The sequence below is a fragment of the Aedes albopictus genome, chromosome 2 (genome assembly GCF_035046485.1).
Source record: "Aedes albopictus strain Foshan chromosome 2, AalbF5, whole genome shotgun sequence".
Classification (NCBI taxonomy): Eukaryota; Metazoa; Arthropoda; class Insecta; order Diptera; family Culicidae; genus Aedes; species Aedes albopictus.
In genome coordinates this window covers 390907813-390934307 of record NC_085137.1, presented here as the reverse complement: position 1 = coordinate 390934307, position 26495 = coordinate 390907813, and the positions used below count along the sequence as shown (strand labels likewise).

Below are 26495 nucleotides of genomic sequence, written 5' to 3'. Positions count from 1 at the left end.
CTTCCTTATTGAATCCGAAGATCCAAATTATGTTTTCCCAAATCTACGCATGTTCAAGGTTCACTAAGGATTATGTTTCCTTACCTCCTTCCTTTTTATTTGTTTTGGCCAAAACACCCGTTTTCATTCAAAATATGTCAAGTCACGAAATCTTCTTCCTTCTTTGAAATACAGCGCATATTTACAAAATTCTGAATCTGCTATGCCTCTCCAGGGTAAATAAACAAATTAAACGTGGAAAACTGAACTTTATTCTCGTCGCCAATGTAGAACAGTAACAAACTGTGTTGTTCGGTTGTAAACAATTATCTCAATGACGTTTATTTCCTTCCTCCTGGTTCTCAGCCTACTAATTATGGTTATAGCCTACTACTACATCGATGTTCACAGGGTTACTAGAAGTACAAATTAAAAAATGAACCCCGTTGGTTTGCATGAGGTGTCGTTCATTAGAATAACTAGCCACAGAAGTCCAATGTCGCGGCTGTTCGTGTGACTAACATCTAGTTTGCCACGCCCTTACAGCGTCATTAGCGGTCATAGAAGTGTCAAATAAATTGTGTTTACCAAAACAAAATATCCTTTACAAGATGAATACTTAAAAACGATGATTTATTACAATTAGAGTTATCAATTTAATTAAATAGGAAAAGTGACAACAGCGCCATTGGAGTTCTAGTGTATTTCTATTTGACGTTCAAACCAACAGAGGTAGACGATAGACTGATTAACCTATTGGGACGCGCGCCGCTGTGAAAAGGACAACACTTCCAAAAAATCTCGTTCGTCGTATACAACGCGAGTGCGATGCAGTTTTAGCTGCTTGGTGGTGCGCGTCCTCAAAGGGTAAAGCAACGATGGACGGTGTGCAAAACTGCGTAAGGGTTTCAGGTGAACTATCCAGTTCATTCGAATCTCGCCGGGGACTGCGACAAGGTGACGGACTCTCATGCCTACTCTTCAACATCGCTCTGGAAGGTGTGATGCGACGAGCCGGGCTCAACAACCGGGGACCGATTTTCACAAAATCCGGTCAACTTGTGCGCTTTGCGTACGACATGGATATTATCGCCAGAACATTTGAAACGGTGGTGGCAGAGCTGCACACCCGCCTGAAACGTGCCTGATCCGTCCGGGTTGTAATGTTACGATAGACGGTGATACCTTCGAGGTGGTGCAGAAATTCGTCTACCTCGGATCCTTCCTGTCGGTTGACAACAATGTCAGTCGTGAAATTCAAAGGCGCATCATCATCGAAAGTCGGGCCTACTACGGGCATCAGAAGAAGATGCGGTCTGGAAAGATACACGCACCAAGTCCACCATGTACAGAACGCTAATAGAACCGGTGGTCCTCTACGGACACGAGACATGGACCATGATCGAGGAGAACCTGCAAGCACTCGAAGTTTTCGAGCGACGCGTGCTAAGGACGATCTTCGGCGGTATGAAGGAGAACGGTGTGTGGCGGAGAAGGATGAACCACGAGCTCGTTGCACATTACGGCGAACCCAGAATCCAGAAGGTGACCAAAACCGGAAGAATACGATGGTCAGGGCACGTTGCAAGAATGCCGGATAACAACCCTGCAAATATGGTGTTTGCTACTGATCCGGTTGGCACAAGAATGAGTGGAGCGCAGAGAGCACGACGGGCGGATCAGGAGAGCGTGACTTGGCGAGCATCTGGCGTGACCGAGGATGGAGAACAGCTGCGCCACGAACCGTGTATCATGAGGGACGTCACATTGTTTTCCAGGAGGTTTGAAAGGGTCTCAGGGAGTCCCAGGGGAGTTTCTGGTGTATTGCAGAGGGTTTCAGGGGGATTCAGAGGCTTTCTAGGGGTATTCCAGGGGAGCTTCAAGGGGTATCAAAAGCGTTTTATGGGTATTCCTGGGCGACTGATAGGGTTTCAGTGGGTTTTACAAGCGTTCCATCGGTGTTCTAGGGGACTTTAGGGAGTTCTAGGAGCTTTCCAGGAGTGTTTCAAGAGGTTTCAGGAAGTTTCATGTGCGTTCCATAGGGTTTCATGGAGTTTCAGAGGCGTTCCAGTGAACATCAGGAGCTTTCAGGAATGTTTCAAGAGTTTTCAGGGGCATTCCAGGGTGTTTAAGGTGTCTTTCAGGGGTGTTTCAGGGGGACCCAAGAGTTTCAGGAACGTTTCATGGAGTTTCCGGAGAGTCTAGAGGCTTCCCAGGAAGTTCAGAGGATTTCAGCAGCGTTGCAGGGGTTTTCAAAGGGTTTCAAGGGAGTTCCAGGGGTGTTCCATGGACTTTCGAGGAGTTCCAAGGAGATACAAGATGTTCCAGGTGTATTTGGATTTCACGGGAATTCAAAAGGGTCCTTGTGATGTTCCTGGACGGCCCAGGGTGCTTTGAGGACGTTTCATGGAATTTCAGGGAATTTCAGGGGCATTCTATGGATGATCCAGGAAATTTCAGTAGTATTTCAGGGGTTTTCGAGAGATTTTAGAAGTGTTGCATGAGGCCTCGAGGGATTTCAGAAGTACTTCACAGGTGTTCTAGTAATTTTCATGGTGTTTTAAATTTTAAGAGCGTTCCAGGGGTTTTACAAAGAGCTTCAGGGGATTTCAGGAGCTTTCAAGGTGTTTCTTGGGCCCATATAGTAACAGCTGTAAAGGCGTGGTTATTTAACAGTTATTTAACATGACAATGCTGAGGATAATGGGTTTGATTTTCAGCCGCTCCAGTTACTTTTTCGTAAAGGAAATTTCCTTGACTTTCTTGGACATAGACAATCTGCGTGTCTGCCGCATGATATATACATACTATATGGTCATTGGCAGAGGAAACTCTCAGTTAATAACTATGGAAGTGCCCAAGAACACTGCGAAGCTGAGAAGCAGGCTTAGTCCCAGTTGAGACGATACGCCAAGAGGAAGATGAAGAAGAGTGTTTCAGAAGGTATCAGGGGACTTCAGAGTCGTTCTATGCCGTTTCAAGATTGAAGCCTTCTCTAGGCGTTCCAAAGATTATCAAAGGGTTACAGTGGGTTTGAGAGTCATTCCAGGCATATTCTCGAGATCCCAGAGGATTTCAGGGATGTTCCAGGTAGTTTTAACGAGTTTTCTGAAGCGTTCATGAGTGTTCCAGGATGTTTGAGGGATGCTCCAGGAATGTGCCGCGTCTTTGACTACCTTCACGCCACGCTCACGCTGTGTACCAAAAGCGAGAATTCTTCATGGTGCGTGTACTCAGTACACGACGCGACCGCTCCCGGGTTAAATTAAAACACTCCACAATTTCTCAAGCACATCCGATCTACACGCTCGCCTGTTTCGATAGCAACCCACCGAAAATCCTTTAAACCCTTCAGCCATTTCCTAAGTTCCGTGACGTCATCATATATGACTTGATTCACGCCATGTTTAGCGGGACGTTCCATGTAGTTTAAACGGGCTTTCTGAAGCGTTCATGTGTATCATGAGCGTTCCAGGATGATTCAGTGGGTTTCAAAGGTGTTCCAGGGACTATATCCCTGATATCGCCTAAAACGATAAATCGCCTGCTGAAAACCCCCTGAAAGTTTGTTGAAAGCCCCCTGAGTTCCCCTGAATCCCCGGAATTACTTCGGAAGCCTCCTTAAATCCTCTGATGAATCTTGATATGCCTTGAAACTCCTTTGAAACATCCATGAAACCCCTTTCGAACCTTAAGGAACCACTCCAATAACCTTCAGAAACTCCCATGAAATTAGACCAGTGTCGCGAAACATCAGCGTACAAGTCACAAAAAAGCTGATAAACACCCTGTCTCTGCGGTTTCTGATTCGGTCTCTCTACAGTCGCTAACACCAGAAAAAACAGAATCCCATCGAAGTCACCCGGTCACCCTTGTTTTGCTACAATCATCCTGACTTGGATACGGCTCATGTGAGTGTCATGACTCTCTCCGTCGCCTCAAGCAGATGCACGCGCAACAGCATGTAAAACTATGCATGTGTATTATCACAAGCACGGTACTACGTCATAAATCCTATTCGTTTAGCATAACTCAGTTTAAACGCACACATTGAGCGCACCACGCAGTTCGCCCTGGCTACGGCAAACGCTCTCACTTCGCCCGTTATGCATCGTTGCTCAGAGAGATTGATTATCTAGCAACCCGCCTGAAGGTGAATATATAACGAAGCCACACTTCGAATTTTCAAAAGCACAAATCTGAAGAACCGAGGGTTAATTTGCGCTAAAAAGTTGATCGATTGGCCATAACCAGCGGGTCACCAATCGATCAACTTTTCAGCGCAATCCGTTTTTTGGTTCCTCAGATTTGTGCTCTTGAAAATTTGAGGTGTGGCTTCGTTATATATTCACCTGAAGCATACTCAGCAACTGCTATCGCTGCAAAGCTGCGAAGGGTGGAAACCACAACATGTTTGTCATTCCAGGCGTGACATGCTCTCGGATGTGCATTCAACACTTGCGATCCAAACTTCCGATACTATTGTTCTATTTTCTCTTAGAAAATGGAATTTAAGGAAAGTTAAATTCAATAGGAAGTATAAGAAATGGCTGGATCTAAAGACATTCAGTGGATATTTTTCTATACTGTGGAATTATGCAAGTCGTGCGATGATCTACATAGCTTCCTCTCTCTATGTACGTGCATACTGAAGCTTTAACTTGTTAAATTCTTCCACTCGTATCAACATCAAAGTGACGTACGATTCAGTTAAAAGAAACGCAGAACATAGTTTTCTGACCAAACTCATTTGGCTGATTCGTGCAATGCTGGATTCGTAATCTTAGATGTATACAAACAGGATCGTAAGCTCTCGAACCATTAGGAGAGCTCGCGTGCAAAGAGTGGTACCATCGTCCCACGATAACACGTGTTCTTACACGCTAAAACCGCTCAGAACGAAAATTTATAAGACCTACACATATGTATGTACATAATTTCCAAACCATACCCAACGGTTACACAATCGCCAAATCAGGGCTTACGTTGTTCTGGATGTGAAACGTCTATATGTTTTGGTTCTTAAAGATCACTAACAAAGCCAGATTTTCGTCTATTACTATAAGAAACTTTCCAGTCTTGACAAAAATAAAAATACTGCTCTTCTGTCTTGTAATTTTATTTTGTCAAGACTGGAAAGTCATTTCTTGTACAAGTCGAAAAACAATCATCAAGTTAAAGCATTATTGCAAATTTCACGATTTTGTGGACACAATAACTGATTTTGTGAATTTGTAACAGTTATAAATTTTTGGAGTGATATGCATCTATGAATACGTTCTGGTAATATTTTCTCCAGTATGAAAAACAAGGATTCATAACAGTATGGCTTGTACACCCCGTACACCCTTACTCAGCAATATCTTGTTTATCGAAGATCCTACAATCGTTCCTCGACAATCCAGAACGATCGTCGATCTACTAACACCACAACGTACTGGAACGAACGACAGTATCTAACCCCTCTGTTTGAGTTAGTCAGTATTCTCCCTTGACTGGGTAAATATGCACTTCACAATGCAACGTTGCACTGTGTGATGATCATCACGATCCCGCACACAAACGCCGCTATTACCTACGACTATGATGTAATGGGTGTGCTGTAACGTGACGCGCGCGCGGCCGCGGTAAACAAATGCAAGATTACAGTCGTCGCATCATGGAAAATTTGTTGCATTTAGTCGTTGATTGATGGAGCGCTGGTCGTTGCTGCGGCAATCAGCGGATAAATACCTCTCGGGTGTTGTGTATATATCGGATACTCTCAACGGCCCTGTACGACCTTAAACTTGAACTTGTGGTTCAAAGCTAGATATGATTATTTTTTTCTGCTTAGACTTTGTACACATGGTTTCCTAGAATTTTCGTGAATCATGGAAATTGAATCGGCGAAAACTGCTAGTGCAAATGGGTGCATGCATAGAACGTTTGAGATCTACAATTTCGGACAAAACAATAAGACCACCGGTCCTATTTCATACAAAATGATCAAGTTTAAAAATTAGAAAACCGATTTGGCTGAAATTTTGGCGCTGACATGGAATTACGTGAATATTGATTTTTATTAAATTGATTGAGATCTATTCACTACTTCAAAACTTACAGATATTGATGCGACAAAACAATGACACCAGATTTTAACACTTATGTGGCCGGCAGGGTAACCGGGTACCTTTTTCAATTTCAAATCTCGGTTTTTTTTTTAGCTCATTCAACTCAGAAACTCATCATCTATCGGGAAAATATTTGGTTAGACCGATCTAATCACCGTGGTTTTCGGAAAATCCATATTTTTGGGAGCATGTCCTTATACCATATTGAAACCCACATTGTTAAGGCTAGGATACCTTAAAGTGTTTATGGTCAACACACGGGCCTCACGGGAAGCGTGTTTTGAAATCACAGTTTCAAAGTCAACACGTTTTATGATTCCAGGCCGGTCAGATACAATATGCCAAAGCAATTTTACGATGCTTGGTACCGAAATTGCTACTAACCTACCGAAAATCCCGTATATTGTATTGTATAAAAACATGGATCCGGATCATTTCCATTTCGTGGGTACCCGGGTACCCTACCGGCCTTTTACGGGTGTTTTTTTTTTGCTGGCCACACTACGGTTAATTATGGTTATTTGTGGTCAATTCGATAAAAGTGATTCCAAGTTTAAATGGCATCGTATCGCCGTAATCCCTGAAACTCGATCATGAATCGCAAGAAGGAAATTTCGTTTGGATTTTTTTGCGCGATTTCTCGAAGTTACGTGTACTTTTTTACACGAACTCCAAGCCCCCTCAAACTTCTCGAAACGTCTTGAAGAATAGTAGAAAACCTCCGTCTAAAACCCCCTTAAACTGCTCGAAACGCTTTGAAACCTTTTAAACCCCTCTAAGACTCCCAAATCCCCAAATCCCTTAAATTTTACTTAAGGCTAAAAAGCCCCATGAAACTCAGCTACTGAAACGTCTTTAATCCCTCAGAAAATACCCATGAGATTTCATGAAGCCCCCTAAACCGCCACACCTTGAAACGCCTTATCGCTCACAAGTTATCACTGAAATCCACGTAAACCTTCATTAAATTCTACTATAGCCCCCAGAACCCATATTTGAAACTCCTCTGAATCGCTCCTGGATGACCCTGAAGCCTCCAGAAATGCCTTGATACTCCCATGAAACCCACCTGAAACTTTCCAGAAAGCCCCATTAAGTGTTTCAGAAACCACGCATGGCATCACTTTGATTTTTTTTTAACCACTTACCCTCCCTAAACTGAAATGCTGGCAAACCAACCCGAAATATCAAAGTCATACTTAGTTACAATAACTGGGAGGATGCCTGAACCACTTTTGCATTGTTTAGTTTTTATTTTTCATCATTAGTTAGTTTAATTAAATAACTACATATTTTTATAACACCTCCATGCATCCAATCATTGAATAATTTTGCATTCCAATGAAAACAAATACATTGAGTCCTCCCTTTAGGTAGAGTTCATTTGGGATTTTTTTTTTAATGTAATGTTACCCAAATAGAATTCAATTGTTATTCAGAGCAGTTGGAGAACTTATCGATGGATAAGTTATAAATAAGATGATGTTTTGGTGGGTTTACGAGAACGAAGCAGCGGGGGAGGTCAAGATTTCAGGGAAGTAACGTAGGCGTTCTGGGGGGGGTCTCTCTCAGGAGGTTTCATGGGTGTTCCAGCTGTGTTCTAAAGGATTTCAGAGGTATTTCGGTGTCTCAAGGAGCTTCAGGAGGAATCAGCGACATTCTATTGTGCCAGGAGTTTTCAGTGGTGTTATAGAGGTTTCAGGTAGTTTTCAGGAGCGCCCTAAGAACGTTCCAGGGGCATTCCAGGAGGTTCCAGAAGGGTGGCAGAGAGTTTAAGGAGCGTTCCAGGGTGTTTCAGGCAATTTCAGGGGGTTTCCATAGCGTACCAGAGGTGTTGTACAGGTCTCTAGGAGATTTCAGGTGGTTGGTGGTTTATGGGGTATTGGGAACATTCGAGGAGTTTAATGTGGGTTTCAGGGACGTTCAAGGGGCGTTCTTAAAGTCTCAGGGAGTTTCAGACCCCTCCTTTCAGGAGGCTTCAGGTAGATTGAGGAGTATTACAGAGGCGATTCGCCCACCGCTATTTCTCAGCTATCTTGCATCTAATCCAGCTGATTTTTTAAGTGCAGTAAGTGTCATCTATGTATATATAAAAAATGAACTAAACTGATTAGAAGACAGCCTGGAAAACGCAGTGGGCGTAAAGTGCAAGGTTGTTAATCGATAAATTATCGTTATCGCCGATAAAGTTAACGTATGTTATCGTTTATCGTCGATAACGATAACGTCTTCAGACGGATTCGTCATCAGCGATACAGTTAACTGTTGAAATTATCGACTCGATAACGTCTCCGGAAAATTTTCTTCGCGATCTAAACCGTTGTTGATGCCGTCACTAGGGTAACTAGATTTATCGCAAAATTATCGAAGCTACGTTGATCTTCGCGTTGATTCATCGTTTGATTATCGTTATCGAGAGATTATCGAGCAACCTTTATCGTTATCGAGTTTGCGTTGAGTTAACTGTCGATAATTTATCGGTTAACAACCTTGGTAAAGTGGGTAGTAGCGTCTAATAGGAGACCCGACTGTACATGATCGTATAGGGTAGACGCATCAGTTTTGGCCAGTCAAGTGTTTTGGCCACCCAAGTTATCATGCTGTTAAAGCTTTACGTATTGCATATTCATAGGCGCCAACTTGTGACGTAGTTGGGGGGGCGAAGCTCTCCAAAATTGGACAAAATTCAACTTTTTTTAGCTCAATGCACTAGTTTTCACGTAAATATTCCTAAACTAGATGAACTGCGTCGAAATTTTACGAATTTGGTTGATTTTGAGAGGCCTCGCCCCCCCAACTACGTCACAAGTTGGCGCGTATGTGCATATTTAAAGCGCATATACAGGGGATACTCAAAATAACTGGGACAGGTAAAATTTTCACTTTTCAAAAAATGTTCAACTATCTGTAACTTTTCGAAGAAGGCATCAAACATTCTCAAATTTTTACTGTAAATTCATCAACTAGTTGTGTATTATTGTTCCAAAATTGGAAAAGATCGGGCTATTCTACACGAAGTCAGAAATATTCTAGAAAAGGGTATAATTATCCGATAGCCAACTTTGTGTTGTTATATCTCCGGATTCAACGAACCGAATGCAATGAAATTTTTATCATTTATGACTAATAAAATGAACTTTGAAAAGCATTTGACTTAATTTGAAATAAATAATGAGAAAAAAAAGTTATAGCGATTTCATTTATTCAATGTTTTTTTAAGTAAATTTATCTATATTTCATATGCATCCTATTACTTGTTCAATTTAATGCCGGCCATTTGGTTGCTTTCCTTCGAAATATAAATATATTCATGTAAATTAGAGGGAAATTAAATGAACTATAATTACTATCTCGATGAATTTTTGGATGAATTTCTGTTATATTAGAAAAATAATCTAATCGTTATACAGGGGATGGCCAAAATGTTTGGGATAATTTTCTTTTGTGTGAAGAATTTTAAGTTTAGTTAAAGTTCATTTTATTAGTCATAAATGATTAAAATTTCATTGCATTCGGTTTGTTAAATCCGGAGATATAACAGCTCAAAGTATGCTATCGGATAATTATACCTTTTTATAGAATCTTTATAACTTCGTGTAGAATAACCCGATCTTTTCCAAATTTGGACCAATGATACACAACTAGTTGATGAAATTACAGTAAAAATTTGAGGTTATTTGAAGCCCTTTTCGAAAAGTTACGGCTAGTTGAACATTTTTTGAAAAGTGAAAATTTTACCTGTCCCAGTTATTTTGAGTATCCCCTGTATTGGCATGCATTGCCCTACATTAACCTGTTGCCGCTGGCAGCACTGCAACTAAATGATATGAACATTAAGAAGAGAAATGACAGAGAGATCTGTCAAAGTAGATCTGTGTAGTGACGTGCAAAGGCATACAATTGTAATGAAACGAATTTATAGTGAAATTACTTAAATAACTACTTAAATACCTAATTTTCCTTATAGCTAACAGTTGAATTGTGCTTATGAAAAGATATAATTGAATTAGCCTATATATCACAGAAACTATCACAGTAAGTTAGCTTATCATCTACCAGTACGTAATTCTAACCTTAATAACTATTATCACAGATGGATCTAAAGTAATGTTACGGATAACGAATGAAAATCAGTCTGATATCGCTTTGACCGAATTATGTGAGTAACGATTGTAATTGTAAACACTTCTTGAAATAATCAGGCAATAAATTTCAGCTTTTAGCTGTACTCGCACCCACAGATTGGAGTTTGCGATCTGCTCAGAAGAATTCGGCTTCGAGCTTCACACTACCCCTCTCGGAACCCCTTTTTCGCCGTAACATAACCATTAAAGTTGAGTTAAAGTGGTAAGTGGCGCTACTATTGCTGACTTACGATTATAATGGTATAATCATAATTCAACAATAGTGGCGCCACTTCCCACTTTAATGCATGTCAATATATGTGCGTTATTTATGCAATACGTAGAGCTTCAACAGCGTGGTTGCTTGGGCATAGTGCGTTATTCAGCCTGTTGCGATCCAAATCGGAATAACTTTATTTTTTAGGAGTAGATCCTAATATAATATGCTGATTACAGCTGTGAAAACCACAGATTTTGATTAAAAAATGCTAGAAAAAATGAGGGGCCCAGAATCAAAGGGGTGTAAGAGACCATTTTGTCGATTTTGAGCTGAGCATATCATAAAATTCTTCAGATTTCAATCTTTCAGGAACATTTTTAAGATTGTTTCTACGATGATTAGAAGAATTACAATAAATCTGAAAAGTTGGGTTGATTTTGAAACTCCATACATTTTTTGGGATGAAAAACTTTGTCCAAAACTTTGAACCTCATTTAATCGAAAGTGTTTTTTTTTTTTCACTTACACCCCTTTGCTTCTAACCCCCTCAAATATGTTTCCTCAAAAATCAGCTCCCATAAAATAGATGGCCAGGGCAGGGATGCCATAAATACAGATTTATCTGTATTATACATATTTTTGAGCATCCGTACAGATTTCGTTTTATATGAAATACAGATTTTTGAGCTAAAGAAGCTATTTTATTTTTGTATGGGATACAGATTTTTCACCCAAATTTTGTATGGGATACAGATTTTTGGGCCCATATAGCCGAGGCGGTAAACGCACGGGTACCCAAGTAACCACAGTGCTGAAGCCTTATTGCATGCAGATATACGGTGTATTTAGTGCAATCATTACTTTACATGCAAACTTAAGGTTGATTTAAAGTGGAAGTGGGCAATTATAGAATCAAATTAGGATTATACTGGTATAATCTTGAAGCAGTCGCATAATTGCCCATTTCCACTTTAAATCAACTTTAAGTTTGCATGTAAAGTAATGATTGCTCTAAGTACACCGTATATCTGCATGCAATAAGGCTTCAGCACCGTGGTTACTTGGGCAGAGCTTTAACGCGGTATAGCCAAATTTGGATTCTCGCACGGAAGAGCCGATATGAGTGAAAAGAACCTATATTTGGGTTGATTTCTGGTTCCGTGTAGGGAACAGAGGGAAATGCTTTCAGATGGTTTTGAAATGATTGTCAATCACAACAAACCCTCATTTATAAATTGTGTCAATTCTAATTTTATCACCGGATGATTTCCATGCAGTTGAACGCAGTAAAATCATTCTGCAGCGTAATCATTCATATTTAGGATTCTAAGGATTTGTGCCGTGTTGAATGAGGAATCATTCTTTACACGGCGGGGGTTTTCGTTCAGTGTAGTGGACCTTACAAGAGGTCTGAATTGCGTTGCCAGCGTTTACCGTGCGACTTACTCATAAGTAGCAGCGAGGGATCACTCGTCATACATATAGATTCAATGACTGAAACTCACGAAGTACTTGGGGAAACAGTACCACGAGATCTCTATACTCCACTCAATTCAAATGCATCATGAGCATTAACTAAAATTATAAAAAATAATACAACTTAACCAGAATGTTATTGTAGACATCCGTCAGAAAATTTTCTAGTGAATTCTCAAAAATCATTGCTTAAACTCCACCAGAAATACATTCAATTTTTTTAATTGGCAATTTGTGACTTAACTCAGTAGGCAGACTAGATAAGGATTGGGTAAACAATGATACTTACATGAAAACTCAATCAAGCTTGACAATCCGGAAATGCTAATCAAAACTCTTTATCATCAACATTATTTCCATTGACAATTTTTCGCATTGCCTCCATCATCATCACAGAGAATAATTCTTCTATCCGTTACTCACTTTTTCCAAGCCAACAGCGTGCTCGCCTTACAACAAGCCTCAAGGCAAGGTACACTACCACAATTTGTTTTTCCTGGCGAATCTTCTAAACACACTCGACGTCGTTGCCGCCGCCGCCGCCGCCGCCGCAGTCGTCTACCATATTTGCAATGTTAACTATCAGCGAAGGTCGCGCTCTTGGCTTGGTTGGTACACTATATTCTCCCTGTTTTGAACCAACACCAACTCGCACCACTAGAACTGCACTATTTATCAACACATCATCATAATAACCAGCGGATACTACCATTCCCTCAACCACACACGCCGCACACGCAATCAATGCACCACCGGCTTGGATTCACCACATGCGGTATAATGCGTGCGTATCTGGTTCGATCAACGACACGACGGATGAGACACCGCGGTCTTCCGGGCGGCCGCTTCTTTTTTCGTTTCGCGCCAGAACCGACACACGAGAGGAATCGCAACGCGCGCGCTACAGTTTCGCTCCGACACAATTGTGATGCGGTACTGGACAATGCAATCCAGTGCATGGTGAGTTTTCTTCCACATGGCGTTTGCGATTGCAACTATACTACTATGCCAGTGCATCGCACGCGCGGGCAATCTCCAGCATTAACCCTTTCCAGACCGGCGGGAACGGGGAATTGGATTCGAGAATGATGAGTGGACGGATGAGTGGCAACTACAACTTTGTGGAATTCCTGTCCAGCATTCTTGTAACATGTCCTGCGGCTCACTACATACATTTATTTGTCCAACATCATTAAGACAAGACATAATCAACAATTGTACGCCACAATACTCGGTTCGCGGCTGCCGCTCCCCATCTTCGGTCGCGCCCAATGCTCGCCAGGTCACGCTCCACCTGATCCGCCCGTCGTACTCTCTGCGCTCCATGCCTTTTTGTGCCAACCGGATCAGTTGCAAACACCAGCTTTGCAGGGTTGTTGTCCGGCATTATTGCAACATACCCTGCCCACCGTATCCTTCCGGCTTTGACCACCTTCTGGATGGTGGGTTCGCCGTAAAGTGCAGCGAGCTCGTGGTTCATCCTTCTCCGCCACACACCGCTTTCCTGCACACCGCCGAAGATCGTTCTTAGCACGCGTCGCTCGAAAACTCCGAGTGCTTGTAGGTCCTCCTCGACCTCCGGTCTTGTTAGCGTTTTGTACATGGTGCATTTGGTGCGTGGGTGAATCTTTTTCGACCGCAGTTTCTTCTGGAGCCCGTAGTAGGCCCGACTTCCGCTGATGATGCGCCTCCAAATTTCACGGCTCACGAATTCCTCCACCACCTCGAAAGTAACCCCGTCTATCGTCACATTACTACCCAGACCGTCTGGGCCAGACGTATCCGGTCGTGTTCGGTTCTGCCTACCAGCATGTACTTTGTTTTTAGGGCATTCACCACCAGTCCGACTTTTGCTGCTTCACGTTTCAGGCGGGTGTACAGTTCTGCCACCGTTCCAAATGTTCTGGCAATAATGTCCATGTCGTCCGCAAAGCACACAAATTGTCCGGATTTTGTGAAAATCGTTCCCCGGCTGTTGTGCCCGGATCGTCGCATCACACTTTCCAGACCGATGTTGAAGAGTAGGCATGAGAGTCCATCACCTTGTCGCAGTCCCCGGCAAGATTCGAATGAACTGGATAGTTCACCCGAAACCCTTACGCAGTTTTGCACACCGTCCATCGTTGCTTTAATCAGTCTAGTCAGCTTCCCAGGAAAGCCGTTTTAGTCCATGATTCTCCATAGCTCTGCGCGGTCGATACTGTCATATGCCACTTTTTGAAGTCGATGAACAGGTGATGCGTTGGGACCTGGTATCCACGGCATTTCTGGAGGATTTGCCCTACGGTAAAGATCTGGTCCGTTGTCGACCGGCCGTCGATGAAGCCGGCTTGATAACTTCCCATGAACTCATTCGTTTTAGGTGACAGACGACGGAAGATGATCTGGGATAGCACTTTGTAGGCAGCATTCAAAATAGTGATCGCCCTGAAGTTCTCCCATTCCAAATGGCCGCCTTTCTTGTGAATGGGGCAGATTACCCCTTCCTTCCACTCCTCCGGTAGCTGTTCGGTTTCCCAGATCCTGACTATGCCGATGCAGACAGGTGGCCAACTTTTCTGGGCCCATCTTGATGAGTTCAGCTGCGATACCATCCTTACCAACTGCTTTGTTGGTTTTGAGCTGGTGAATAGCATCCTTAACTTCCCTCCTCCGTTGCCGTGGGCTCCCGTGCCTACATTCTCCACGCCGTTCAGGTGCTGATCGAAGTGCTGCTTCCACCTTTCGATCAACTCACGTCCGTCCGTCAAGAGGCCTCCGTCGTTATCCCTGCATATTTCGGCTCGCGGCACGAAGCCCTTGCGGGATGCGTTGAGCTTCTGGTAGAACTTACGCGTTTCTTGTGAACGGCACAGCAGTTCCATTTTCTCGCACTCCACTTCTTCCAGGCGGCGCTTTTTCTCCCGGAAGAGACGGGTCTGCTGCTTCCGCTTCTGTCTGTATCGCTCCACATTCTGTCGGATTCCATGCTGCAGCATTACCGCCCGCGCTGCATCCTTCTCCTCCAGAACCGCTCTGCACTCCTCGTCAAACCAATCGTTTCGTCGACTCCGTTCTACGTACCCGATAGTGCTCTCGGCTGCGTTGTTGATGGCTGCTTTGACTGTACTCCAGCAGTCCTCTAGAGGGGCCTCATCGAGCTCGCCCTCGTCTGGCAACGCGGCCTCGAGATTCTGCGCGTATGCTGAGGCGACATCCGGTTCCTTCAGACGCTCTAGGTTGTACCGTGGCAGTCGCCGGTACCGTACATTGTTGATGACGGAGAGTTTTGGGCGCAGTTTGACCATCACCAGATAGTGGTCGGAGTCGATGTTGGCGTCCTGACGTCGATAATGTCGGAGAAGTGCCGTCCGTCAATCAGAACGTGGTCGATTTGAGATTCCTTCTGCCACTCACTATATTCTTCCGAGTTTGGCCACCTTCTGAACGCTGGGTTCGCCATAGAGTGCAACGAGTTCGCTTCGGAATGTTGGCTTTGCAGTCTTTTTGGGGGAATCGAAAACACTAGTTTATGATTTTTTCCCGACGTTTCGGTCCGTATGGGACCTTTTTCAAGGGTTCAATCGGTCATGCTTTCCTAGTTAAGATGGCTTTGCTAATTTAAAAAATGTCATGCGGAAGTTTTGGTATAGATTGAGTCCGTTCGGTATTAAACCGTCGTGATGCGGACAGTCTACTACCTATCGGCGGTCTAGAATTCGGTCCCTGTTTTTGGAATCTTCCACCATTGCTGGAACCATGGTTTGACGTTTGCTTACTACGTTTGCTTGGCCCAGCCAAACACAGTACGTTTAGTATTGGGCGATTACGGTTTCGTGACGATGTTTTTTAATAAAATTTGTTGTAAGTGTTACGTCTGTTTCTCTGTGGCCCGACCTTTACTGCTTCGTGTTTCAGGCGAGTACGTCTTCCACTGTTCTAAAAGTTCTTGCGATAATATCTATGTCGTCTGCAAAGCACACAAATTGACCGTGAAAACCGTACTCCGGCTGTTGAGCCCAGCTGTTGAGCCTGGCTCGTCGCCTTGCACCTTCCAGAGCAAAGGAATGTTTGGGGCAGCAGGGATTATTGTCCCAGGACCTGATGACCCCCCCCTCCTCCGCTTGTGAGTCAGCCGCGTAGTCGCCGGCTAAGAATAGGACTCCTAGCCCCAATTCAAGGTGTCAAGTGACCCGTGCCGTGGAATGAGTGATCGAGGGGGTGAAAATGATGCTCGATCATTAACGGGTCTGTGGGGTACCTAAGTAACATTTTGATGGCCAATTAGTCTTATAGAGGTTTCCACAACCGTCATAAAAAATGCCTTTTATTTTGGTTTTATGATAGTTCTAAGAACCTCTACTAGACTATTTGATTAAAAAATGTTACTCGGGCTGGGCACCCCCACAGTATTTCGTCCCTTACCGCGTTAATGCAGGGTTCTGGCGTGGTGGACCTCTTATCCCATGCGGCTCGTGCGATTTAACCCCTTATAAGGCAGTGGCAACTATATTGCCACCTACTGTTTTTATTTTTTTTCAGTTTTATAACAATTTATTTCGAACTTCTTTGTTGGTTTACGCAAAATTGGGATTACTAACAACGCCTGGTATTTTTTGGTACTAAACAAAGCTTAAACAACAATTTGGTAGCCATTTGTAGTCTCAAAAATGGCTAAATTTGACCGCGTGCAGAAAGTTTGCTCAAACTTATTGTAAAACTATAGATTTGGTAAATATTTTAAGAAATAATCAAATTGTGAGTTGATATGAGCTACACAGTTTATATTATGGGTTAAGCCCTCATCCACTCTAAAATCTCGTTTCCGGCTTTTTGTCGAAGTTAAAAGAAAAAAAGTACCCTAAACGGGCAGTGGCAAGAACATTGCCACCAGCGCTGGTGGCCTAAACGGGCAGTGGCAATTATATTGCCACCTAGATTTTTGAGTTTCTTTCAAACAAAAATTGTTTTGTACATGTTATCAAGTATATAATTATTTCCATAATAGTATGCGTTGACAACTCTTCTAGTTTTCTCGGCCTTATAAAGGGTTAAACATAAAGGCTAATAAACAATCAAATTAAACAGGAGGAAGTGGCAGTGGCGAAGCTAATCCCTTCGCAAGGACTGGGTAGGCGAGCCCTCCGTTAAGGAGAAGCGAAAAGATAGGTGCGGGAAGCTGCGCACAGAGCTCCGGCATGAGAGCACTGGTCCACTACCCGGCAAGCCAGCCGGTGGAGATACTGGATGGAGCTTGGTTGTTGAGGACCATCAACCAAAAAAGAAAAGGACTGCCCGCAATCGAGGTGGCTGAGCAGCAGCTTGACAAGATCATCGACTTTGCGTCCACGAAGTTCAACATTAGTATAGATCTGAAAACGGCCCTGTTGCGACTTCGTAAGTCGATGGCCGAGGCCAAGCAGGATCACATGAGACTCGCGAAGACTGCAGCAGCGGCGGAACCTGTGAAAGTAAAGGATACGAATTCTACCCAGACGAAGGCCTTCGCTTTCGCAGATAGTCCAAAACGTGTGGTGGATGAGACTGCTCGTGATAAGCACTCGCAGAAGCGGATGAGGAGCTGTATGGCGAATACTTATCGCGAAGATCGGCAGGTCGGACCCCGGCAAGGTGTCCCGGAAAGCTGGGAAAGGTGGGCCTGAAAAGGCTGGTCCGTCCAAGATGGAAGGGAACAGGGGGTTGCGACCGTTGTTAGGCCCTCAGCTACCACAGAGTAAGGTGAACCAAGAGGAGGACCCCCCTTTGAAAGTCGAGCGGAAGAGAAAGAAGGAAAAGCCGCAGGTCGAGGAAGTCAGGGACGCCAAACCAAGAAGGCGTAAAAGAGTAGGTGCCAAGCGTGAGAAAAGCGACGCGCTCATCATCAAGAACAGTCTAAGTACGCGGACGTCTTGAAGGCGATGCGATGCGACGCCAAACTCGTGGATCTTTCAGCCGATGATGACTCTGAAGGTGAAAAACCATGATGAGGTCACCGAAGTGGAAGAGCTCGTCACGGCACTGCGGCAACAGTGCGAGGTGCAGGTGGCCGCCACAGCCGTCAGTAGCTTTGGTTCAGCTACCTGTGGCGGAAGTAAAAAAAAAAGTTCGTTAAAGTAGGGAGGGATAAGGTATGCTGGTGCATATGTCATCTTACGTTGCACGAGCCACCGGTGGTTTGTTTCAGGTGTCTGGAACTGGAACAAGGACACAAGCTGAAAGTCTCTCAAATAAAGATAAATCAATCAATCAATCAATGGGTCCAGTAAAATGGCGGCGATATGGACGACGGGTAAATACCCCGCCCAGGAGTTGGTGTCTGCTACCTATGAGGGCTTCGTTATGCGCCTCCACGTTGGCCGATCGAGCAGTTCATGCAGATGCTGGAATGTATGACGACCGTGCTAACAGGGCGATGGCCAGTGGTAATAGCAAATGACTACAATGCCTGGGCCGTGGAATAGAGAAGACGTTTCACGAACCACCGGGGTCAGATCCTGCCAAAGACACTGGCCATACTAGATGTCGACCTGGCTAATGTCGGTACCGTAAATCGGGGTCAAATTGATCTTCGGGTTGAAATTGATCAATCATTTTTCATGTAGATAAAGCATTTTTTGAATAGTTTCCTTACAAATGTCGTTTAGCATCAGATTCCAACAGTACGATACTTGAAAGCAAACTACTAAAAATATGCTTTTTCTAACGGAAAAACGATTGATCAATTTCGACTCGAAGATCAATTTGACCCCGGTTTACGGTACCAAGAGCATCTTTAGTTGGAACGGTGCGGAGTCGACTATTGACGTTACGTTTTCTAGTCCTGGTCTAACAAGTAGTTCGAACTGGAGAGTAGACGATAGCTACACTCACAGCGAACACCTGGCGGTTCGGTGCAGTATCGACTACAACAACAGCAGGCAGCGTGTAGAGCAAGAAAGGCCAAGCCCTCGCAGGTGGAAGACATTATACCTCGACGAAGGAGTATTTAGAGAGGCGTTCCGCCTTCCTTGAGCGAAACCTACTTGGCGACGAGCTGGAAGCGGTGCTCTTGCGTGCGTGCGATGCGACCATGCCTAGGCGACCGCACCCTAGAAATGGGATACCTCCGGCTTACTGGTGGACTCGAGCGACCTTAACCATCTTTAGTAGACTGAGGGTGCAAATGGTCTCTCGAGCAACCAGTTCAACTTCCGGAAGGAGAGGTCGACCGTAGACGCTTTCTTGTCGGTTACAAAAACCACCAAGATAGCGCTCCAGCGTAAAGGAAGAGGGATTCACTACTGTGCAGTAGTAACTCTGAATGTAAGGAACCCGTTCAAAAGCGCTAGTTGAGCAACTTTTGCCGATGTGCTCCTACGTCTAGAGATACCCGGGTACCTGTACAAGATTCTCGGACGTTACGTCCAAAATCAAGTACTAGTTAACGACGTAGAGGTGGGTAGGAAGTGCTTTCACATAACCTTAGCAGTCCTGCAAGGTTATATCCTGGGTCCGGTGTTATGATATGTCATGTACGAAGAGGTGTGAAAGTTAAAGCTCCCGGTAGGAGTAGCAATTGTTCGCTTCGCTGACGACATTACGCTGGAGGTCTACGGTGAATCGATCGAAAAAGTGACTGCAACACACTCGATCGCAATTAGGGGGAAATGGATGAGCTCCACGAAACTGTAGGCGATTGTACTATCACTTTGAAGTGTTTCGTCAAACGCTTGGGGGTGATGACAACGATAAGCTTACCTTCGATAGCCACGTTTATTATGCCTGCAAGAGAGCCTGGTTTGTTTAATGGGACTATTAGTTAAAGTAGCAAGTGCTCAAAATAGGTACACCTCCCAAATGGTACAAGAACCTACTTGGTGATGATCCATTTGCATTCATTCGCAATTATACTAAGCAAACCATATCGTCGGTAAAGCTGGACGCTAAAACCACACGGGCATAAAAGGGTTACCAACATTCAGCTCCTTCAAAAGCTGTTGTTAGTATTTGATCGTCCCGTGATAGTGTTCTATCAGTATTATGGAGCTGCTGATAGGCGGTATGTATAACTACGACAAATTGCATCGTTGCATCGTTGCATTTTTAGAATCGCACTGCGCACTCAGTAGGTATATGCCAGTCAGTAGCAGGAGGCAGTTTTCCCGCCTGCTTCCCGGTGTTATTGAGGGATTATATTTCACATACGTTCGGATTTACCTGTCTCTGTATGTGCACTACTGCTGTGCATCAATGACGGTGACGATGGCATCTTTCTGCGGTGCGTACGGTGTCCAGGGATGATCGTTGTTGAATTATATAGCTTTAGAATGAAGTAATAAATTAGTAATAAAGAGGAAAGATTTTTTTTAATATTTCTGTAATGAAAAGTTTTGCTTCCCATGATAACTGAAACTTTCTGGCTACCTTAGAGGTTATAGTATACTCACGAGCAACTTGAGAACACAGTCTTTGAGCTGTTCAATAAGCTCACATTGAACTTGATCGGAACTTCGTACAGTAGCTCCAGCATCTTTACTTTTCTACTTGCTTGAGATGTACTTTACTACAGTATTGCGTTTTCAAATTTCATAATTTCGGCTTTGTATGATAAGCGCAAACAAGTTTATCTTCAATCACATTTTATGTTCCTTCAAGTTTCAAATTTGTTCTACAGTTGATTTGCAACAAAACTGTTGCGTGCGACCTCTGACAACTAGGCCATAACCTATTCCCGGTAATAATAGCATTATAGAGGACACAACGCGTCTACACTCACACATGTCACGCAGTCATATTGTAGACGGCAATCTTGAAAGTTGTTATATCATTATCAGACAATTCTACCCGAGCCCAGACGTGATATGAGCCCCTCAGATGACACAATAAACTCCCGGAGAGTGCATCGTCATTAGCGCTGCATGGGATCACTCTGGATCAACTGCATTTGACCGGAATCAACAGCGTTCTGTTTATCGTGAACGTTGTGGCATTCAATGTGAAAGTAATTCAGCACAACTAAGTGAAGCACGATGTGACATTGGCACGTTGATATGACCTGGATTCTATGATCTATTTCCCGCGAAAAGGTTTCATTTGACAGATAAATGAATACATTAACAAGGTTTCACCTCACCATCTGATGCAGCACGTGCTACAAATCGAATGACCACAAACTTCATGTCGCCTGTCCGTAGAAGAACACCGGTCTTATTGGCGTTTCGTACATGGTGCATTTTGTATGGGGGTGTTTTTTTGTGAACGCAGTTTCTTCTGGAGCTCGTAATAAGCACGACTTCTACTGAAAATGCGCCTTTGAATTTCACGACTCACATTGTTTTCAGCTGGCAATAAGGATCAAAGGTAGACGAATTCCTCCACCACTTCGAAGGTATCCCCGTCTATCGTCACATTACTGCCTAGCCCTAGACGAACCCGGTCGTGTTCGGCTCCGCCTACCTGCATTTACTTTGTTTTTGACTCATTCACTATTAGTTCGACCATTGCTGCTCGCGTTTAAAGCTGGTGTACAGCTCTTCCACCGTTTCAAATGTTCTGGAGATAATAAGTGATATGAGTAAAGTGAGCAAATGCTTTTACTTTGCTAAAATGCATGTGTCAAACATTTTACTTGAGCATTTACTCAGGTTAGTATGACAAAACTAAAAGTGTGAGCATTTACTTTTCGAACATAGTAATCCATATGAATAAAGTTGAGAAACATGAGTAAATGTTCACAAAAGCTTGAGTAACCTACGGACCATGTTCAGCTGAAAGTGAACACATGTTCATGTTACATAAACGTCGAATTATGATCACTGGATGTTGCTTGGAGTGCATTTACCATCCTTAGGGCAGCTCTGACGAACCTCCAAGGCCATTTCTATGAAAAGTGCATGACCTTAGGCTTACCCATATTGGTATTGAACTTTATCATTTTCAAAGTAAAGTCGATGTGTATGGCCCTTAGAGTGGGTCCACGTTGTATGGGGAAACTTTAAATTTGATCGTATCAACCCGGAACATAGCTTTTTCAATCTATATTAGCGTCCAAAACAACTGTTCAAAATTTGGGAGCGATTCGTTGCGTCCACGTATTCCGCATTACGATAGAAATTTGAATGGAAGTTAGTATAGGAAAACGTACTTTTTTGCATTTTACTCATAAATTGATTTTTTTGTCTAAAACGATCTAACTAATGACGTTAAAGTATAGCCAAGAATATGTCGAAAAACTTTGCCCAAGACCGCAAAGTGATACGACGCTTGTGAAAAAAGTTATTCGCCTGGCAACTTAGGCCAAAAATTGAGATTTTATTACTGATGTTATTCCTTTATATGTTAAATGTTAAGCACCACTGGCCAATCTGTACTTAATAACTTTTTTCACAATTGTCGGATCACTTTGCGGTATTCGGCAAAGTTTTTCGGCATATCCTAGGCTATACTTCAACATCATTAGTTAGATCGTTTTAGACAAAAATTTTCAATTTATGAGAAAAATGCAAAAAAAAACACGTTTTCTCATACTAAATTTCATAAAAATATCAATCGCAATGCGGAATATGGGGAAGCAATCAATCGCTCCCAAATTTTGCACAGTTGTTTTGGACGCTAAAAGGAATCGAAAAAGCTTTGTTCCGAAAAATCAATTGTTGACCCAGTCTAATGGCCATGGAAAGTTACTGGGGTTATGGGTATTAAACTATCCTCCTGGAAGAGCCCTACGAGGACTTCCGGCAGGAAATCCTGTAAGAATTCCAGTAGGAACTGCTGGAGAAACTTCTAGAGGAATCCCAGTCGGAACTTCTGGAGGAATCCCAAGATACTCCTGGGGGAATTCCAGGTGAACATCCTGGAGGAATCCCAGAAGAATCTCAGGAGGAAATTCTGGAGGAATCCCTGGTGGAATTTCTGGAGGAACCCCAAGAGGACCTCCTAGAGGAAGCTCAGGAGCAACTTCTGGAGGAATCCCTGGTGGAACTTCTGGAGGAACCCTAGGAGGAACTCCTGGTGGAATCCCAGGAGGAACTCCTGAAGGAATTCCAAGAGGAACACTTGGAGGAATCCCATGAAGAACTCCTGGAGGAATCCCAGGAGGAACTCCTGGAGGAATCACTGGTCTAACTTCTGGAGGAATCCCTGGTCTAATTTCTGGTGGAACCCCAGGAGGAACTCCTGGAGGAATTCCAGGAGAAACTCCTGTAGGAATCCCAAGAGGATTCTGGAATCTCTGGGGGAATCCCAGGAGGACATCCTGGAGGAATCCCAGATGGAACTCCTGGAGGAATCTCAGGAGGAACTCCTAGAGGAATGCCAGGAGGAACTCCTGTAGGAATCCCAAGAGGAACTCCTGGAGAAGTCCCAGGAGGAACTCCTGGAGGAATCCCAGAAGGAGCTCCTGCACACCGTCCATCTTTGATCAAGTCTGGCCAGCTTCCCAAGAAATCCGTTTTCTTCCATAATTTTGCATAGCTCTGTGCGGACGATCGTACCGCCTTGAAGTCGATAAAAAGGTGATGCGTTGCGACCTGATATTCCCGGCACTTCTGGAGAATTTACCATACGGTAAAGATCTAGTCCGTTGTCGATCGGCCGTCGATGAAGCCGACTTGATAGCTTCCCACGAACTCATTCATTTTAAGTGGCAAACGACGGAAGATGATCTGTAGTGGGACTTTGAAGGCGGCATTCAAAATGGTGATCACTCTGAAGTTCTCACATTCCAAATGGTCACGTTTCTTTTCAAATTATCCTGCTTTGTTGGTTTTGAACTGGTGAAAGACATCCTTAACAGCGTTCGGAATGCTCACTCATTCTCACAGAAACCGAATTCTCCCGCACGCCAGTTTTCAGCGAACAAATGGAACGCCATTTTTATGGAACAAATGTATGTACTTAACTACCTCATAACTCAAGAACGAAGCATCGCAGAAACAAAGTTTTTTTAGAAAATGAAAGCAAATTTTCTCAGAAATCCAAAAAAAATATGAACTGGAAAAAGTTTCCAACAAAATTTTCCACAGTTGAGAAAATTTGTAAAGAAAAGCCGGAAAAACTATGCCCGAACTCGTGGAAAATTTTCGAAAAATAATTTTGAAAAGGTTATTTTATAAGCTTCAATCGCTGAAATTTTTGAAATGCACTTTTTTTTCGTTTTTGAGTTATGGCCAATTTTGTTGAAAAATGTCCAAATGTGCCGCACAGAATCGGAGAGAATCGTGAAAAAAACATACATTCTTAGTGTCCAGCTGCAAGTTCGCTAGCATCGTATATATGATTTCTTTGAATCGTGGGAATCGTCGCTTTACATCGTAAATGCATCTGCTAAATCGAGCTTGCTATCTAAAGGTATGATGAAAATCGGTGAAATCGTATACAACTATAACAATGTTGTATATTGATCGTTTACGTCACACTTGCGTCGTATACGAAGTGAATGAAATCGTAGAAATCGTATATTCATTTTTACAGTCGCATATGTTACTGCACTTTTAATAGTCGAATCTTAATCTCAGAAATCGTAAATGGTTTGTCATAATTGTATGATGAAGAAAAAGAAAAAATGGAATTCATCACAAATTTATATTTTTGTTGTAGTTGACACATTCAAACCATGGTAGCAATAATTTCAACCAAATATGTAGGTTTTCATACTAGCAGATGACCTAAAATAAGTGGTGGTCGTACTGGTCGCAGTGGAAAATGTACCCAACAGGAAAAATACAATAAGCGAAGTATAGATTCCAACCAGTGGGGTGACACAGCTGTCAAACTCGGTACATCGCCGCTCTACCCATCATCGTTTTTGGTACGGCGCGTTTTGGTACTCACTTTCTGGTCGGTTTACCCTAACTTGCTCCTGATTTTCGGGTGTGTGGCTCGTGTGTTGCTAGTGCTTAATTTCGGAAATAACACATTTCAAACGAAATCGTTGTTTTTCATGATTGTTTCTATTTCTTTATCACTTTGCACGATAGTATATGTAGCAGCGAAGCAGTGAAGATGTTTACAGCGCATTTTTTCCATGAATTAAGCAATCAAAACAAAAACATTGGACGCCATGTTGAATCGAATGTTGGGTTGATGATTTTGGCCCCTCGTCATCCCCCTGATTCCAACAACGATGTGAATTCCGGGTCTTTTGCACGGCACCATTTTTGATGCCACTCAATGCACAACAACAACGCTCCCACCACAAGTCTCGCACCGTATCATGCTATTTTTTATTCGTTTCATGCCATTCACTTTGAACTCTCTAATTTCAACTTGGCAATATAGCCAATGAAGATGACGCGCAGTTCTCAATCAAAGGACCTAAATTCGATTCCCACTGAACACCAATTGTTTTTTTTTTAGTTGAAAATCTTGAGTCGTATATTATTATTATTCTTAATCACTTAACCTAATTTACAGCTCTTTTCTCCACTAGGGCACTACGTGAGCAATTCCAATTGGCAACTGCACTTACACTTTTGTACAGCGCCTAAATGTTTTCTATTATAATTCTACTACATATATAGAACTGGTGCCTTTGTGCTGCTTTCGCTTTTCTACCCTGTCCACGGTAGAATGATGAGCACAATCATGTGATGTGTGGCTGCTGTTTCTTTCCCAGTACAATTGGGGGTCGTCCATTATGAGTTGCGGTTCGCCGATATCCAAATTCCGGTTCCGTTAGAGCTATATGCTCCGAAGAGGGTCAGGTGTCAGCTGCTTTCGGGGGAAGAGCAACTGACGAAAAATTGCAAATGCCGGGGCTGGGTTCGAACCCATGACCATCCGCTTATGAAGCGAACGTGTGGACCACTGCGCCACGGGCCCCGACTTGAGTCGTATATTGGTACTCTCAATCGTAATAAGATCATGCATTATCGTATATTTAGATGGATGAAATCGGCGAAATCGTAGAAATTTTTCGAGAAATCGTAAATTATGTTGGATGGAATCGCAGTAATCGTATATATGTTTCGATATGGCCTACACTTTAGTATGTATATGCCTGTTTCGTGCATTGAATACGATTTCTTTGGTGCTATTTCAGTTGCAATTTCGATATAGCAACCAAATTGCTAGCTGGGTAGACCACCAAGCTCATCTTCTTAAAATATAGCTAATATTCTTAAAAATAAGTTGTAAAAATATTTTTGTAATCCATAAATACTGACGATCGGGACAGGCATAATTTCAACTTTTTGAAAAGCGCATAAAAAATCTAAAATTTTCTGTAAATTGATCAACTTGTTGTGTATCAATGACCCAAAATTGGGAATTGAAATTAGTCAGTTTCTAGAAAAAGGCATAGTTATCCAATAGCCAAATTTGAACCTCCAGATTTAATTAACCGAACGCAATTAAATTCTGGCATTTATGACTTACACAATAAGCTTTCAAAAACTTTCAAAACCTCTTTGTGTAAAAAGGTGTTAATAATGTTTATATATAGTCGAATACATTTCATAGTTATCATAGGCATTAGAGACAAAATTTCCATGAGTTGAAAGGGTAGTAAAAACAACTTGCACGCTAAGAAAATGTTACTCTAAAATGAGTAAGATTCACACAAAACTGAGCTAAACTGGGACAGCTCAAAAAATGAGTAAATTGCATTTCCAGCGATAGCGCTGG

The 26495-nt window shown here is 43.0% G+C and overlaps 2 protein-coding genes across 3 annotated transcripts in view; both read right to left on the bottom strand.

Moving 5' to 3' along the window:
* The window catches only part of LOC109404937 (protein cycle), a 161339-nt gene extending 148450 nt beyond the window's left edge, over positions 1-12889 (bottom strand). The window contains exon 1 of one of the 2 annotated variants that reach the window (XM_062853202.1): positions 12202-12889. The gene's annotated coding sequence lies outside the window, so the exon portion shown is untranslated. The remainder of the gene's footprint in view (positions 1-12201) is intronic. The other variant, XM_062853203.1, reaches the window with a different exon arrangement.
* The window catches only part of LOC134288404 (uncharacterized), a 250015-nt gene that overhangs the window by 86226 nt on the left and 137294 nt on the right, over positions 1-26495 (bottom strand). The window lies entirely within an intron of this gene.